At 37.6% G+C, this 17,562-nt stretch overlaps 1 long non-coding RNA gene across 1 annotated transcript; it reads right to left on the reverse strand.

Annotated features, from left to right (window-relative positions):
• Window positions 1-3,534: 3,534 nt before the first annotated feature.
• On the reverse strand, window positions 3,535-11,661 carry LOC112847161 (uncharacterized). The gene is made up of 3 exons (XR_003220542.1): window positions 10,725-11,661; window positions 9,299-9,440; window positions 3,535-6,859 (listed from the first exon to the last, which is right to left on the reverse strand). It is a non-coding gene; the product is annotated as an uncharacterized LOC112847161 (long non-coding RNA).
• Between the last annotated feature and the right edge of the window lie 5,901 nt (window positions 11,662-17,562).

The raw sequence follows: 17,562 nt of genomic DNA on the forward strand, positions 1-17,562 counted from the left end.
AAGTTGAACTGCGAGCATAATTTAGGGATTCAACTTTGACACTACAACTTTGTAGTGGTTAGAAGACACAAAATGCCATTCCGGTAAAAATTTTCTTATTAGGCTTGAGAGCCAAAATAATATATTCTTCTCCTCGCATCACTGAAACTCCTGCAACTCAACAAGAAAGTCCTGAAACTCTATACAGGTCGATGCAACAAGGTGCAATGAACTGAAAGTTGTATTACAGCCCTCACATAGCCATCTTTAAATCTTTCCACAATTGTTCTACTCCAGCCCTTCTTCCACATTAATTTATAACATTGTTATAATCAGCATTTTTTGCTTCATAGGTGAGTGGTTATAAGGCTGTGGCTCATCAAGTGCTTGATACCTTCACATTTATTCAAAGTACTGGCCCTCAGTGAAAATTCTACAGTTTTACAGATGAATTGTGTTTCACAAGAGCTTAAAGTGGATAGGATGTGTTCAAGATTGAATTTAGATCAGCAACCCAGTAGATTAGGGAATGATGAAATTTTAGGGTTGACAGATTGATGAGCGCCAAGTCGTGGGATGTAAGAGTAATCCCTGCTGAATGCTGATTCAAAATAGGTAGGATTAAAAAAATTGTCCTGTGGAAATGGTCAGGTGAATAAGTGAAAAAAAGATGACATTATTGTGACTATAATGGTAGCTGAAATTATGATAATAAGAATTATGCAAATAGCATCATAATCTTTATCAACAATTATCTTTGATAAAGACAGAAATGATAATTATGATTACAATGAAACATCATTGTGATTTTAGGGAGTCTGATGAATTATTTTTGGTACAAACAACATTATGTAAATACATTTTACTGTTTCCTATATTTGCTATTTTGTTTTCACTGATTCATGTTTTTTTCACAGAATAGACACTACAGATGATTATCTGTCTTTGCTGTTAAGTAAAATAAACTGCTGAACAAATGAAATATATCATGTATACAGATTAGTTCTCCTGTTCTGACTTCATTATAGAAAAGCATGGATACTGAATTTCACTGTGTTTTTCTGGTATATACAGCTGCTAAAAAAAAGTTTGGGTTACTTAAACTGATCTGGTGCACTGCAAATAACAAATAATGAATAACAAACCCAGTGTATAGTTTTGGAAACCAACACCAGTGATACAGGAGTAATGATTACCTAATGAATAATAAATTAATTTAAAACAAATAAGTAAAAATTATTTTGGCTGTTTGAGTCTCTGGAAATCAGACTTTAGCAGGTTGCCAACATGACTCCATGACAGTCATGACTAGTTCTGGAGGTTTGATAAACACATCCGTTCCCTTTAGGTATCATCTGCAATGGCCTGGTTGTCTTCAGCCTCGACTGGCCAACCCCTCATCTGCTTTATGTACCTGTAGTAAGGACCAGCATTTGAATTATGCACAAAATAAATGTAGTAATATGAATAAGCATTGTGATTTTCAGGCACAATAAAGGCAACATCAGTTGAGAATCATCAGAATTTGTGATAAAACACATGCACACACAAAACTCATCAGCCTTCTCTATATCTACATTTTTACATCTCCTCCTTATCTCTGCAAGGAACATATGTATATATGGATATTATGTTTGACATAATCTATAAATCAGCATACCTGCACATACCAGTAAATTGTGAAACAGTTAACCAATAAAGGAAACATACAACAGTGAGACCTGAAAGCCACAGCCAAAGTCACCCACAGGGCTCATACACAGCAGAATGTGTAGTTTTGCCTGTACACGGGAGATGAAATACTGGAACACCCAAAGGCAGCACTACAGACACATTAAAAAGGCTAAGCACACATAGATGATCCCATAATTTCTGGAAGTCTAGTCTCAGCAGGCAAATAACTTGAAATCTGATGTGCTTTTTCCATTCATTTGGGGGCACTGATTGTAACTGAATGCTTTAGCCCAGATTCTTTTCTGCCCATTGTAAGAAACTTAGATGTTTTACAAGGTTTTTATTATCTTCTTTAACCAACTCATAAAGGCTTCATATTTAGTTCTATTATATTAGATAGTAATATAATAAAAACATTAGATTTTATTGTAGATCTTGGTACTGTCACGGTGAGTGCTGTGGCAGTCAGACGGAGGACCCAAAAGCAGGACTCACAAACACAAAGAGGTGAACTAAAAGAGGCAGCTTTATTGCGTTGTACAAAAACACAGACACTAAATACAAGAAAACTAAGCCAAAAACTAGAAACTAGAAACAAAGAACTAAAACTAAGAAACTTGGAAACTAAAACCGGAACAGAGAACTAGGAGTTACAAGCAGCATGGAGGAAACACACAGCAATATGGGATGAAGCAACAACAGGCCGCGTAAGAAACAGGAGGGATACAGCTGGAACAGATCTAACATAATGAGACAGGAAGGAAGCAAAACTGAAAACACTGAACACAGGACTTGGAACTATCAAAATAAAACAGGAAACATGAGACACACTAAGACTTGGCACTGTAACCGGGGAAATAAGCAGACATGAGAACATAGCTGACTGGGGGAGACAAATGAACATGAAGACAAGTGAGACTAGAAAGAAACGTGGAATACAGGGGAGGCATAGTAACAGGAAACTAATGGCTAGAAACTATCAAAGCAGAAGCAAAACACAAGCAGAAAAACAACCAAGAGAACCAGAAGCATGAATAACAATAAATCAAAGGATATTAATTAAACCTGAAACCCAAACACTGGGTGGCAGACCCAGTACAATGACAGGTACTACTGGTATCTTGTTATGTTAGGCATTTACAGGACTAGTTTCCTACCTTAAAAAAATTATAACCCATTAAAAAAACAACACTTCTCAGGATATGGACATGAACATGTTTTATGTTGTGGTGGCACGGTGGCACGGTGGTTAGCACTGTTGCCGCACAGCAAGAAGGTCCTGAGTTCAATTCCACCATCAGGCCGGAGTCTTTCTGTGTGGAGTTTGCATGTTCTGCCCGTGTTTGCGTGGGTTCCCTGGTACTCCGGCTTCCTCCCACCGTCCATAATAATGTAATTTGGATAATCCAAATTGCCACTAGGTGTGAATGTGAGTGCAAATGGTTGTCTGTGTGTTGGCCCTGCGACAGACTGGCAACCTGTCCAGGGTGTACCCTGCCTCTCGCCCTATGACAGCTGGGATAGGCTCCAGTGCCCCCCGCGACCCTGAAAAGGATAAGCGGAGGCAAATGGATGGATGTTTTATGTTAGGTTGAGTGTTGACATAACACTGGTTTATTCCTTGAGTTGGGGAACTTTTTCCAATGATGATTTTTTTTTTTGAATGATGCTATGTGGCTTAACAAAGAAAGAAAAAAAAAAAAGGTCAAGTACAAGGAATAAAATGGAAGAAATTTATTAAAAAGCAGCCAGTGACCAAAGAAAAAATTAGAAAGACCTTCAGAAATCCTGGAAAACCATTGTTCAATACCACTCAAAAATTACAAGAAAGTCTGGCTCTTTGGTAGCAAAATACAACGAAGTAAGAGGTGACTCAAGACTTTTGCACAGTACTATTGCTAATAGAAAAATTCTCAAACAGAATAAAAAACACAGAGAAAAACAAGAGAGGCAGAATTTCCAAATGTTGTTCATGAAGACAATCTTTATGTGTCAAGCTCTTTAGTAAAACAAAAGTTACATTTGTGTTGTTGGGAATAATAATTAAATGAGTAAATCGTGGCATAAGTAGCCTGTGATGATTAATTTTGTTCTATTTTGTGCAAGTTTTCACTTTTGTCTTATCTTGTCAATTTAGTACATTTGACAAGATAAATTTCAATGTCTTAGCAGTTCCTTTATTGTTATATAGTAGTTGTGACTGCAACTGGAAACCTGGGTGTCCAATGATCCAGTGATTATCTGTCCCAGCAATATGTATGCTTATGTCTCACCTTAGACACACTTGGAGATGTCCCAGAGAATAAAACTTAGTGGGACTTGGCTGAAGTAGGCAGAAGATCCACACTTAAATGGTTGTAAATCTCCACAGCTGCATCCAGATTCTGCTGGCACAATCCTTCACTGCCAGAGAAAACTAACTGCTCAGGATAGCTTGAAAGGAGGTTGGGTATGAAAAGATGTTGTAACAAGCATGAGATGGCATATAGGTTAATATACTGAAAATTAATACTGCAATGGACATACCTAAGAAACTGTAACAGTCAAAAAATCAAATGTGAGAACTCACTGAAGGAAGTACTTGCATATATTAATGTGTGAGTGCATATGTGTGAGTATTTTGGGGGACTCCTGACTTTGAAGCTCTGTTTGAGGCTATTTCCCAAGGATGTTGGCAGGCACAACATGCTGAAGTGGCAAGTGAATCTGGCCATCACAGTGCTGTGTCCTCCTCGTGGAGAACCACATGCTGCTGTGAGGAAACAGAAAGGATGGAGGGACTATTGAAAAACTGACAAAAAGCATAAAATAGTTTTCCCCCATGAGAAAATTCATGAAATTTCCCCAGTAGTTAGCAATAATAGCACCGCTGTTGCTTTAAAGCTTGACATTCCACAGAAAGGCTACTAACATTTCTACCAACATCAGACTAACAGTGTTTTACTTTTTCTTGACAACATGTCACCAATGAAAATAAAACGATGTTCAATTTGAGGTTCAACTGATATGGAGCACTTAAGGACGGAACAGAAATGTTCAAAAAATCTAGGAAAGCAATCTAAGGAAGCATTAGTTGTGGGGCATGTGTGCATGTGCGTGTGTTCGTAGCACGGGTTAAGGCAGCAAACTTCCTTAAAAAAACAAACAAAAAAACCCCAAAAACCCCTCACACATAGCACACAAGATAAATGGGTTTCCTAAATAAATGGGCAGTCTTCATTAAAAACACCAAACAGAACAAATAAGGTTCATGCTGATTGAGTAAAAGCAAAAACAAAAGAGCTATATCTACACTTTTTAACTGAACAAAAAAACAATTTTAAGCAAATCTAAAGATGCCGAAAGGCCAAAGGCTGTGCTCAGCCGAAAAGGCCCTCATTTTTTCTACGGTTAGATGAGGACATTGATTTCCATTTTATCTCTGTGAGGTAAATACAGTTTCTAAACAGCTTAGCCTTGCCCAAAAACTGGAAAGAGGGAAGACATCCAGACTAGATCTGTCTAGAGAGATTTCTGTGAGTTCTAAAACTGGTCTACTTGTAGGCAGTAGTTTGGGGAACTATATATATATGTATATAGAAAACAAAAGGTTGATGCTTAGCTAGTCTAGCCCAGCTGTGCATGTAGGACTTTCAAAGTTCAAAGGCAAACCTGTTTAATTCCCCAAATCTCAGAATGCTCCTTTTTGTGGTCTATCTAAAACATCTTTACACTGTTTACACTGTTTGCAGAATTCTAAAAGAGGGGACGTTCTACCAGATACTACCAACCAGCTGGTGGTAACTCCAAGCAACCAGAGTCTCATATATACACATATATACATATTTTCAAAGGTCTTATTTTAGTGTAGCTCATCTTATTTGTATCCCTGGATCTCCTTCCAGAAAACCACGTTTTGGTCATAGAATCCAGGAAAATTGAAGACAGAGGAAGTCTGAGCAGAGAGGTCGACGAAGACAGGAAGACAGTAATCCTGTTAAGGGAGCCTCAGCTAGCACAAATTTCAAGTCACCCAAAAATTCTTTAGAACACTGTCATGAATAATTGCATACAAAGTTTAACTCTGAATTCCAATACCAAAAGTATCATCTTTGATTTGAGCCACCATTAAGCCTTTCTGACAGCAGCCATGAAAACTAACATTTATTTATTTGTTTGTTTTGTTTTTCATTTTTTCATTTTCCAGCTCTCCTAATCAGATGCCTGAACCACCTCAAGTGGCTCCTTTCAACGAGGAGAAGTGGCAGCTCTACTCTGAGCCTCTCGCAAATGACTGAACTCCTAGTAATGTAACAGTTGTAGTTCCTTTCCTGAAGGGAAGTAGCTCTTGATCTACTGACAACAGCTTCAGTCCAGTCCTTGTATATTTCTTCCCAAGTTCTTAAACTGATAAGTCTCCCAAGGCCGAGGTCATCCCTGTTTCATTTGCACTGTTCCTGTTGCACTTTCCCTTCAGCTCAAAGTTCCATTAATATACTTCGGTACAGTACTAAACAGCCAGCCTTTTCAGTAATGACATTCCCATTCTTGCGGAAGATCTGCCATCCACATAACTCTAAGTTAGTCATCTTCTCCATTATTGTGGTTGGATGTACTGACCTTTCCCAAAATATAAATGGTAACCTTTCACAATATTCAAATTTAGTTTATGTTATCAAAGTTCGCAGTTCCTTTCAGCTCACCAATTTCTATACGTATTGGTGGATGTAAGCACAGGTTCATACCTTAGCATTGCTGTTGTCCTCAAACTGATCTCTGATAACTGTGAAAGGCAGCAAAAATATGAAGGTTTGACATAGTACACTACTGAGGTGCCTGGGGTTCTGCCACCCAAACAAAAATAGGTACACAAAAATAAAGTATCTCAATTAGTAAGTAACAACATGGTTAAAAATTAAGTAAAACCTAAACCTATTTTATTTGATTGTCAAATCTGTGATACAAAATTGTTGTTTGAACCAAATGACTGATTTTTTGAGGCATCATAGAAAAGGTGACAGTTACATTTTGTGTTAAATATACCATATTTAGAGGTCTGGCACTCTGTTACCCAGCAGCGAAGCCTCCAGCAAAGAAGACAGAGTAGTTGCTTTATTGATGCCCACCTGGTGAATTGCTTAGTACAATGATTCAACATAAACTGCAGACCGTTCTCCACATACTGTTTAAACACCTCCATCAGATATGCACACACTGGGTGTCGGAGCTGGGGGGGGACAGCAGGAAGTTAAATTAGATTAAATGAGATTAAATGTAACAGCATATTAAATATATCCATAAACCTATATTTACAGTATCTACCCATTTTGTAAACTAAACATGTTAGTTTTGGCATACTTAGACTACCTGGTATCTGCTTTTTCCCCTGTTTCTTTTCTCAATGCTTAACTAAGATAACTGTTAAACTTTGAAAATGACTTACATTGTAACATCTAACCTCTCCCCAAAAAAGCAAAAAAAACACCTAAATTTCCTAAAATGCTGAACTATTCCTTCATCAGGTATAGTGTGTTAGACAAGACACAAAGAATTAGAATAAATACACCATTATCCCCCAAGACACTGAGAGAGAGTCTCCCAGCAAAAATAGCTACAAGAAAATCAATAGAAAATGAATTTAAAACTCTAATGAACTCCAACTACTCCACACAACTGATGAGAGTTTAATTAGTTCTTCAACACAGAGAGCATTACTAAAGCAACACTTAAATAAAGAAAGAAAAGTCACTTCCTAAAATATGTTTGTCAAAAACTGATTAAAGGAACCAAAATAGAGAGGTTGAGTAGATAAACAGAAATTATGCACAGTAAGAAAGAGGGAGAGAGAAACCGCGAGACAGAGTTGAAAATTGATATGAGAGATGACCCATTCTTGCTGTGAAGTTAAGTCACAAAAGGCTCAGGGCTAATGCTGCCATTAACTTTGATGCAATGGGTTGCCATCAAATTTTATGCTGATGCTGAATTTCGGTGTCTTGCGATGCTTGGAAAAGCACATTAACAGCCATGTACCAGTAAATACACACTGAGGACAACACATTCACAGCTCCACACACACTGAATACTGCCATGATATAAATGGGAAAAGGGTGCTTGGTGTGGAAATAATACCCTGAGCTTGGACTATAATCAAGGGTGCAGAATTATGCACTGAAAGAAAAACAGCTACAACCAACAACAATTTGGCTACACTGTGAAAACTAACCTATGGAATAAAAAATTTTTTAAAAATTGAAGATAGTACGTGAAACATCAAGCATAGTTTCTCCCAAATGTCAAGAGCACAGTGGCTTTTTAAATCTAGATTTAAAGGCCAAATGACCATAAAACCAGGAACAGGGGCTGTACTTAGATTTAGCCTTTGGTATGTCTTGGTTCTTAGTTTTTGTCCTTGTACTTTTAAAACTTCTCAAGTTCCTTCTTCCTGATGTTGCCATCAATTGGTATAGCGACTTCTATCACTATGGACTTCCTCTGCCTGCCCACCACTACTCTGTTCGGTTGGTTAGCCATCACCTGTTTCTCTGTCTGTATCTGAAAGCTCCACAGGATTTTAGCTTGGTGATTCTCAACCATCCTTAGGGGATTATCCCATTTTGACATCAGGACTTCCAGACCATACTTGACCCAGTTGTTTATGTATACTCTGGCAGGTTATGGCGTTCAATGTATGCCTTGCCTGATAGTGTCTTGCATCCTGCAGTTATGTGCTGGATTGTCTCAGGGACATCTTTGCAATGCCTGAACCTGGGGTCTTGCCTGGTGTGGTAGACCCCAGCCTATACTGCTCTTGTGCTTAAAGTTCATTCCAGTGCTGATTAGTGTATCTGTACTGGCTTTCAGTCCAGCTTCATCTAACTATTGGTAGAAAATTTTTAATATCAGCCATTTTTTCTGTCTGCCATACCTGTCTTTCCATGATGTTTCCTATTCTTGCTCCTCTTTTGTCTCAGGTTTCTGCTGCCTGAGGTATTTACTGAGCACGTGATCTTCCTGATGTACTCATGGATGTTTGTTCTTTCATCCTGGATAGTGGTTCTGGCACTCACTAGTCCTCAGCCTCCCTCTTTCCATTTAGCATAAAGTCTCAGGGAGATGGACGTAGGTTGAAACCCTTCATGCATCGGTTCCATCTCCTCCTTTAGCCAGCTTATTATCCCCAGCAGGGTATCTCATGATAGGCGAAGGTACTGATTGCATAGATCTTGTTCTTCCCATTTCACTGATTCCTCAAGACTGTCCTTACTCTTTGCAGGTATTTGGCAGTTGAGGCTTTCCTAGCGACTCTCTTCATGGTTCCCTTTTGTCTGGTTGATTTCAATGTACTTGTTATATCATTTAAATTGTAAAATTACACAACACCTGAATTAAGAATGAGAAAGGAAGCATATTTTAATTTGTATTCTACCTTCTTAGTCATGCTGTCCATTGGTTGAAGGCTTAGCTTCACCGAACATCGTCAAGCTCGGGGATATAAACATTTTGACTAACAAATATTTTTGCTTGTTAGTCAAATCTGTAAATCACTACTCTATGGAGCCACAGCACCTTAAGCAGATAGGATTACCCAAACAGCACAGCATAATCAGTGAAGACCTTTGTCAGGTTGAGTATCTTTGTGCTCTAATAATAACCACATTCTTACTAATGTTGAGGGTTATCTCTCTTCAGTGACCTTCAGTGAACATCCATTATCCATCATTCATCCATCCATTCTCTTCCGCTTCCCAGCTACCATAGGGCGAGAGGGAGGGTACAGCCTGGACAGATTGCCAGCGTGTCACGTCCTAAGAACAAACATTATAAATTATATGTATTTATTTGTGTGTTTACCATATCTAAATGTCTACTATTCCTTAAAAAAATAAAAAAGTTTCCAAATAACTGATATACAATGGAAATAGTTTAAAAAAAACTATTTTTTTGTTTTGTTGTATTTTTGCTTCATATTAGTCATACTGAGTTACAATCCACAATTTTCAGTTCACATGCTATTTACTTCATAACTGCATCAATTTGATAACCATAATCACCAAAATGGAATTAAATTTAAAAGCCAATCTGCTTAAAAAAAAAGAACATCATTGCAAAAGAGCCTGTATGAGCATCTTTTGCAAAGTAGCTGGTGAATTCATTTAAATATATTTAACTTAATGTTATAGTGTTAAAATAAATCAGTGAAAAACCCTCATCATAGATGTAATAAAGGTGATAATCAGCCAATATGCACTTAAAATTCCGCAATCTGCAAAAAGCTTGCTTAACTGAAATTTAAAAAAAAATTGAAGTGCAAGATAATTAATGTTTACTAAGTGTTGGACAAGCAGACTCAGAAAGGTAATGTCAAAGACAGACAATGGCTCTTAACTCTTTATCAACCAAAATTCATACAGTCCTAAATGACTTAGTTTGTAATTTTGGCTGTAAAATTAAAAAATAATATTTTAAATTTTTCAGGAACTATTTGATTTTTCTCTCTGGCACAAAATAGTTGAGGAGTAAGGTAATGTGAAGCGCACATTGTAAAATCTATGTGGAGCTGATGTTCATGGGAAAAAAAAAGATTTTATGCCACACAGCAGGCATTCAGTCCTATACAGAACCCAGACATATCAATAACAGTATTTTTTTTCCCATTTCTAAACATTTCTTTATCTCCTCTTGTGTCACACAATTCAATCATGACATGCACTGAACTATGTAAATGAATTCCCAAAGTGAAAATGACACTGTGAAACTAGAGCTTAAATGCAGAAGGGGTTGGAAGATCTTAAGGTCTTAGCTGCTAATCTGAGTCCTCATCAATATAGTTTCACTGTTCTTGCTGTGGACTATAGCATGTTGTCCCCCAAAAAAAACAAGTTATCTACTTAAATTTTAAAAAAAAAAAGGTTTCACTGTAAACATTGTGTACATCTAGCTTCAGAGTACACTAAAGCTAAATATAGTCAACATATCCATGTGTATGTGTGTGTGTTAAAATCACAGCAATCACACTGGAAATTGCTGAAAAGGTGGACGTCTGTCTGCCTAGATAATTGAATGCACATATGTCACTGTGATGCTCTGACCCTGCCATGACCACAACAGATTTGGACAGCTCTCATCCCAAAGTCAGAGCGGTCCTGCTGGGACAGTTGCTCTGAGCACAGCTTGTACATGTGGGTCATTTTCCTTGCTAGGATACTGGACCCAAATCCCTCTGGGTATAAAATCACCTGGATGGAGAACAGAGAAACAGTTTTAGCGATTATAGATGCAGCTGAGCTTAAGTCAATAAAACAGATCAAAGAAAAAAGAATTGATGAATCATTTTATAGAGACACAGTATATATGAGAAATTAGGATAACACTAAAACTGCCAGTTACTTCTGCAATATGAGCACAGTTTGGAATCATAATTGCTATTGATCTAAAGGGAGCTTTAAGTGTCTCTGCAGTCTGACATCCTTTTTGGCATGCAGTGCCGTTTATGGGGGTGAGACCAGCAAGGATACAGGCGGCCCATTACCGTCCTTGTGGAGTGTGTTGGTGACATACAGCTATCAACTGTATGTCACCAATCTTCCCCATTATAGTTGTGTGTCCTGAACTAGACCGAGAGATGTATGGTACGGTATGCCATATTTTATTTTTAATTTAACTTTAAGTTTGAGTAGTTTACACAAACTTAACATTAAATAATAATTTCTAATCATTTGAAATGTTGATTTATATAAGCCATAAGTCAGAATCATGTGTGCGTTTGTTTTGTGTGTACCTTTGCAGCTTTGGCATTTTGCATGGTTATGAGCTGCTGAGCAATGACAGACAACACTTCAATATTCATTCGGTTAAATTTTTCAAAACAACACCAAGCTCCTGACAGAGCCAGCCCACTGAAGAACCTCCCCATTATCTGTAAAATATTGTGATTGATTAAAAACAGATCTGTCTGTGGAAAACTGAGACTACAAAAACTGCAAGACACTCACACTGAATACAAATACCTGCAATTCAATTGCTAGTTTTAATATTTCAAAGAAGCTATTGCACAGCTTTGTGTGTGTGTGTGTGTGTGTGTGTGTGTGTGTGTGTGTGTGTGCATGAGGCATCAGTAATTTCCACTTGACTCACAGACAGTAGAATAAAGTATTACAGATAGCCCTATATGTTGGTAAGCCACAGAGGAAGATCTGGACGAAAAATGGGATTCCAGCCTGGCTAAATCCAAGCACCTGTCCAGCTTTAATCTACTTCAGGTGTTGTTTAACAATAACAAACTACAGAAGACAGAGAGAATGCTTTCCCAGCTGTCTTGTCAGTATGTGCTTTCAGCAATACTGACTCCAACCTATCTGAACTGCAAGAGAAATAATCGAATAGCACCTTAAATGAAAAGCACTGTGGTTTTCAAAGTAAAATTCGGTGGGGCTTTTAGAAGTTTGTGGGGTTTTAGAATAAAGATATATTCAAATATTCAGTCAAAAGATTATTACATATGGATTAATATTAACAAGTTGTGTGTTAACTGATAATAATTGATGAAAAAATGATGAAACAAATAAACAAACAAACAGAAAACAGTTTAAATATATTTCTCATGTAGGCTTGAATCTTAAGTTTTGAATTTTGATTTTGTAAGACAGAGTCATTGTTTGGGTCTTGTACTAAATTTATAATGTACTCTAATTAATGCAAATTTAAATAAACAAAACATTTATCATCTTAATAGTACATGTTATCTATTATAGCTACAGTTGAATTCCTACCACTGATTCCCGTAACTCAAACAGCTACTAATCAAGAGGTAAACAGACAACAGAGAACAGTTACATTAAATAAGAAAGATTAATGCTGCATAGTTGCACACAACTATATAGTTTAACTGCCACAAAGCAATAGTGCCATCTAATGGTACATGGTAGTACATTCAGTCAGATTGTCACAGGCAGCACTCTGTTAAAAACATATGTTTGCAATATAGTACATTCAAAGTTATTTAAAAAAGACACAATTATTCTTGTATTGAAAAAAAAGATCACAGAAAAAGAATGGATGCATGTTTCTATGAAACTGAAAAAGACAGAAATAAAAACAACTTACTCTAAACCCTAACCTGCACGGGATTCAAGAGAAGTCGAAATGAAATAGCACAACATTTACAAAAATGTGCCACAACGTAAGTGTAATTTATGCAACCAGTTTTACATCAGTAGTACTTTATTTAAAAGTGTATGTGTCATTTTAAATCAAGGCTGTGGTCAGTGTAAGGCAGGTATCAATAGATATACTCCACATTATTAGAAGCTGAACAGTTGCACCTTTTTATTGCTCCAGGCCCTGTATTTCAGCACTTTTTATATGTATTAAATTTTGACAAAGCAACCTATCACAACTGTCAAAACTGCTTCTGTTACAGCTTTGGCATGTGTGTCTGCCGATGGAAGATGTACAATAACATGTATAGATGATTTCACTGTTGAGCAAAACAACAGAATGAAAGCAGAGCAAATATATGTATTAATAAATTCTCATTGGTACATTCAGCAGTCCAATAATCCTAAAAAATGAGTTGAAAGTTGTTACAGTCAGATACAATAAAGACTTCAAAGAGTCTGTCTAATTGAATTCACCATCATTCTGATTGAGCTCGTTTGTCAAAGTAATTTGTAAACTCTGCATTTTAATGTGCTGTATAAATATCTCTATTGAATATGTTGATTAACTATTACTAATAATATATGATGATTTTGTTAGTTGTTTTGTGCTCTGTTATATTTGACTCTGTTTATTCTCTCACAATTTTAAGCATAGTACCAAACAAAAAAGATACTTAGAACTGGAACTCAACTCTTTTCTACTCTATTTGAGCACTCAAAGCATTTTGTTACTACAAGCCTCATTCACCCATTCACACAAGTGCTTTTTTCTATGCCTAACCACTTTTAACCTAAAACTCTACATTCAGATGGATGCACTGGGAGGAACTGGGATATAACCACCAACCTTTTGGCTTGTGGACAACTGGCTCTCCATTACTGCGCGTGGTGTGATAACCATCCTAGGAAGGTATCCCAGATATTCATAGCCATAAATGCATGTGGACAGCTCAATTGTTGCTACACAGTTGTTTAAGTTCATGTCCCAGCTGAAGGATAGTTGTCTCTGCCATTCAGGTCTAAGTTGTACCTGATATCAATCCAAAGAAAGCCTCAAGTCAAGTTTTAAACATTTATTTCCTAAGTTACACTGATCACAGGAAAAATCTCCAGTTAAATCTTGTACGTATTATATTAAGCCAAGAACAGGCGTTTATCAAAGGTCAACTGACGCTGGACTATCGTACCTTTTCCCAAACTAGATAGGTGACAATGTCCCTGGCATGGATATCGATGGTAACGACATGGCGTATGTGTCAGTGGTGATGTCATTAAAATGTGCCAGCTTGTTTGGTCAGGTTAAAATTTAACCACACAATAAAGAACACACCGCGAGAATTTGTACTGCCAAATGGTCATGGTCTCCCTCTAAGTGTGTGTCCGTGTCCCTGCCCTACATTATCTGTGATATGGTCAGCACCACCTGGTGGACACAAAAACAAAGTGCAATTAAAATCTCGTATAAACAAAGATTAAGCGCACACACACACACACACACTGGACTGGACACCCATCACACTAATCACAGATACATAGATAAATGTACACACACACACAAATTTTGTGTATATGTGTGTGTGTGTTCTATGTGTGTATCTGCGATGGGTGTCCAGCCACCACTTATTCCTCCGTAGACTTCACCTGGTAGGCTGAAATGGCCTCCTTGCTGAGCTGTTGCTGTGAGGAAAACCTAGCATCCTCCACACTGAGAAGCCAATCTTCGACGTTCCCTCATGCACAGAACAGCAGAATCACTTGGGGATGAGGATTTGATTACATCTGTTGTGTCTTGTTATGTTATACTGTAATTTCCACTGGAGCAGAGAGTGGACTTCATCTGAATATTAGAAAACCCAAAGCAGAAAACAGCTGTCAATTATAACACTCTTGCCAACAAAGTTTTCGTGACAATACCGCTTTTCATTTTCAATTATGTTTTAATTTTCGGTACAAATTAAAACTGGGAATGTCCGTTTTTTGCCTTAAATGCTGCTTGTAGGAGTTCTTGCATAATGTGAGATAATTCTCACCACAGTGAAAGAGCTGAAATTTTAAATTCTGCAGCTGCAATTAAAAATTACATAAACTTTATGATTAGGATGACTATCATTCAAATTAAGAATATTGTTATGCAAAACTGTTCACTTGAAAGATGTGCACGCAGGCTTTTTCTTGCTTTCAAATTACTGGATACCTAACAGCAACTGGTAGCTCAATCAGTGGTCCAATCTAAGGATTCTAATCTGCCAGATAGATGAGTATAACAGATTTTATGAGAGGTATAAGGGTTTTTTTTTTTTCAATTTCTATCTACCCTTTTAGTAAGGACTGGAACAAGAAAATAACAGGCTGAATAAAACACAGTCAGAGAATAATGATCACAAGTGTGAAGGTTACTCAAACCTGACCTTTTCTCCCTCAGGGGAGACCATATTCAGGATGTCTTTGCTATATATGGTCCTCTGTTCTCCAGCACCTGCCATTTCTAGACCACCAGAAGGTTCTTCGGGCAATAAAGCAAACTCTAGTCGTGTAATGGCATCAAAACACTTCCTGAGGTGAGCCTGCACTGCTTGAGGGTTATGTGTCTGAGCCAGAATCTTTAGCAGCTAATGACTGGATAAGAAGCAAAATCTATACGTCTGAGAAAAAGGATAAATACTAGCAGAGTGTTCAAATAGTTAAAGAATTTAAGAATACAGGGAGTGCAGAATTATTAGGCAAGTTGTATTTTTGAGGAATAATTTTAATATTGAACAACAACCAAGTTCTCAATGAACCTAAAAAACTCATTAATATCAAAGCTGAATGTTTTTGGAAGTAGTTTTTAGTTTTAGCTATTTTAGGGGGATAGCTGTGTGTGCAGGTGACTATTACTGTGCATAATTATTAGGCAACTTAACAAAAAACAAATATATACCCATTTCAATTATTTATTTTTACCAGTGAAACCAATATAACATCTCCACATTCACAAATATACATTTCTGACATTCAAAAACAAAACAAAAACAAATCAGCGACCAATATAGCCACCTTTCTTTGCAAGGACACTCAAAAGCCTGCCATCCATGGATTCTGTCAGTGTTTTGATCTGTTCACCATCAACATTGCGTGCAGCAGCAACCACAGCCTCCCAGACACTGTTCAGAGAGGTGTACTGTTTTCCCTCCTTGTAAATCTCACATTTGATGATGGACCACAGGTTCTCAATGGGGTTCAGATCAGGTGAACAAGGAGGCCATGTCATTAGTTTTTCTTCTTTTATACCCTTTCTTGCCAGCCACGCTGTGGAGTACTTGGACGCGTGTGATGGAGCATTGTCCTGCATGAAAATCATGTTTTTCTTGAAGGATGCAGACTTCTTCCTGTACCACTGCTTGAAGAAGGTGTCTTCCAGAAACTGGCAGTAGGACTGGGAGTTGAGCTTGACTCCATCCTCAACCCGAAAAGGCCCCACAAGCTCATCTTTGATGATACCAGCCCAAACCAGTACTCCACCTCCACCTTGCTGGCGAATGAGTCGGACTGGAGCTCTCTGCCCTTTACCAATCCAGCCACGGGCCCATCCATCTGGCCCATCAAGACTCACTCTCATTTCATCAGTCCATAAAACCTTAGAAAAATCAGTCTTGAGATATTTCTTGGCCCAGTCTTGACATTTCAGCTTGTGTGTCTTGTTCAGTGGTGGTCGTCTTTCAGCCTTTCTTACCTTGGCCATGTCTCTGAGTATTGCACACCTTGTGCTTTTGGGCACTCCAGTGATGTTGCAGCTCTGAAATATGGCCAAACTGGTGCCAAGTGGCATCTTGGCAGCTGCACGCTTGACTTTTCTCAGTTCATGGGCAGTTATTTTGCGCCTTGGTTTTTCCACACGCTTCTTGCGACCCTGTTGACTATTTTGAATGAAACGCTTGATTGTTCGATGATCACGCTTCAGAAGCTTTGCAATTTTAAGACTGCTGCATCCCTCTGCAAGATATCTCACTATTTTTGACTTTTCTGAGCCTGTCAAGTCCTTTTGACCCATTTTGCCAAAGGAAAGGAAGTTGCCTAATAATTATGCACACCTGATATAGGGTGTTGATGTCATTAGACCACACCCCTTCTCATTACAGAGATGCACATCACCTAATATGCTTAATTGGTAGTAGGCTTTCGAGCCTATACAGCTTGGATTAAGACAACATGCATGAAGAGGATGATGTGGACAAAATACTCATTTGCCTAATAATTCTGCACTCCCTGTAATCATCTTCTATTTTTTTTAAACACAAAATGTAAAATGTAAAGAATTACAGATTTCTGTAGTACATAACTGAATTAAAGAAAGGCAAAAAAACCCGATGATAATTGGCCATGATCTTCAAGTAGTCAGGTGTCATTAGATTAAACATAACTACAAATATGAAGTGAAAATTACAGCATGGTCTCAGGAATGGGTTTGAAAATGTCAGTGAGCCTAGTTCACACACACATTGACAAATGCAATTTAAAATTGACATCGTTAAAGAAATAAATAGAAAAAAAGATCTAGAATTTGAAAAAGCTGCTGTGTTTTCAGGGCCTGAGATCATTTAAGATGGAGAAAGATGAAGTTGAAAACTGTCCATTCAAAATTTGAAAGTATATCAGGAAATCATGACCGTCATATCCTCCGAAAGGCTCATGATAAGTGCAAGAGGTAACATCCATGATGATATGGGGGTGCAATCACGCACATGGCAAGGGTAATCTTTATATCTGTTAAGCACCATAATTTCTTAAT

This window comes from Oreochromis niloticus, linkage group LG6 (genome assembly GCF_001858045.2).
Source record: "Oreochromis niloticus isolate F11D_XX linkage group LG6, O_niloticus_UMD_NMBU, whole genome shotgun sequence".
Lineage (NCBI taxonomy): Eukaryota > Metazoa > Chordata > Actinopteri > Cichliformes > Cichlidae > Oreochromis > Oreochromis niloticus.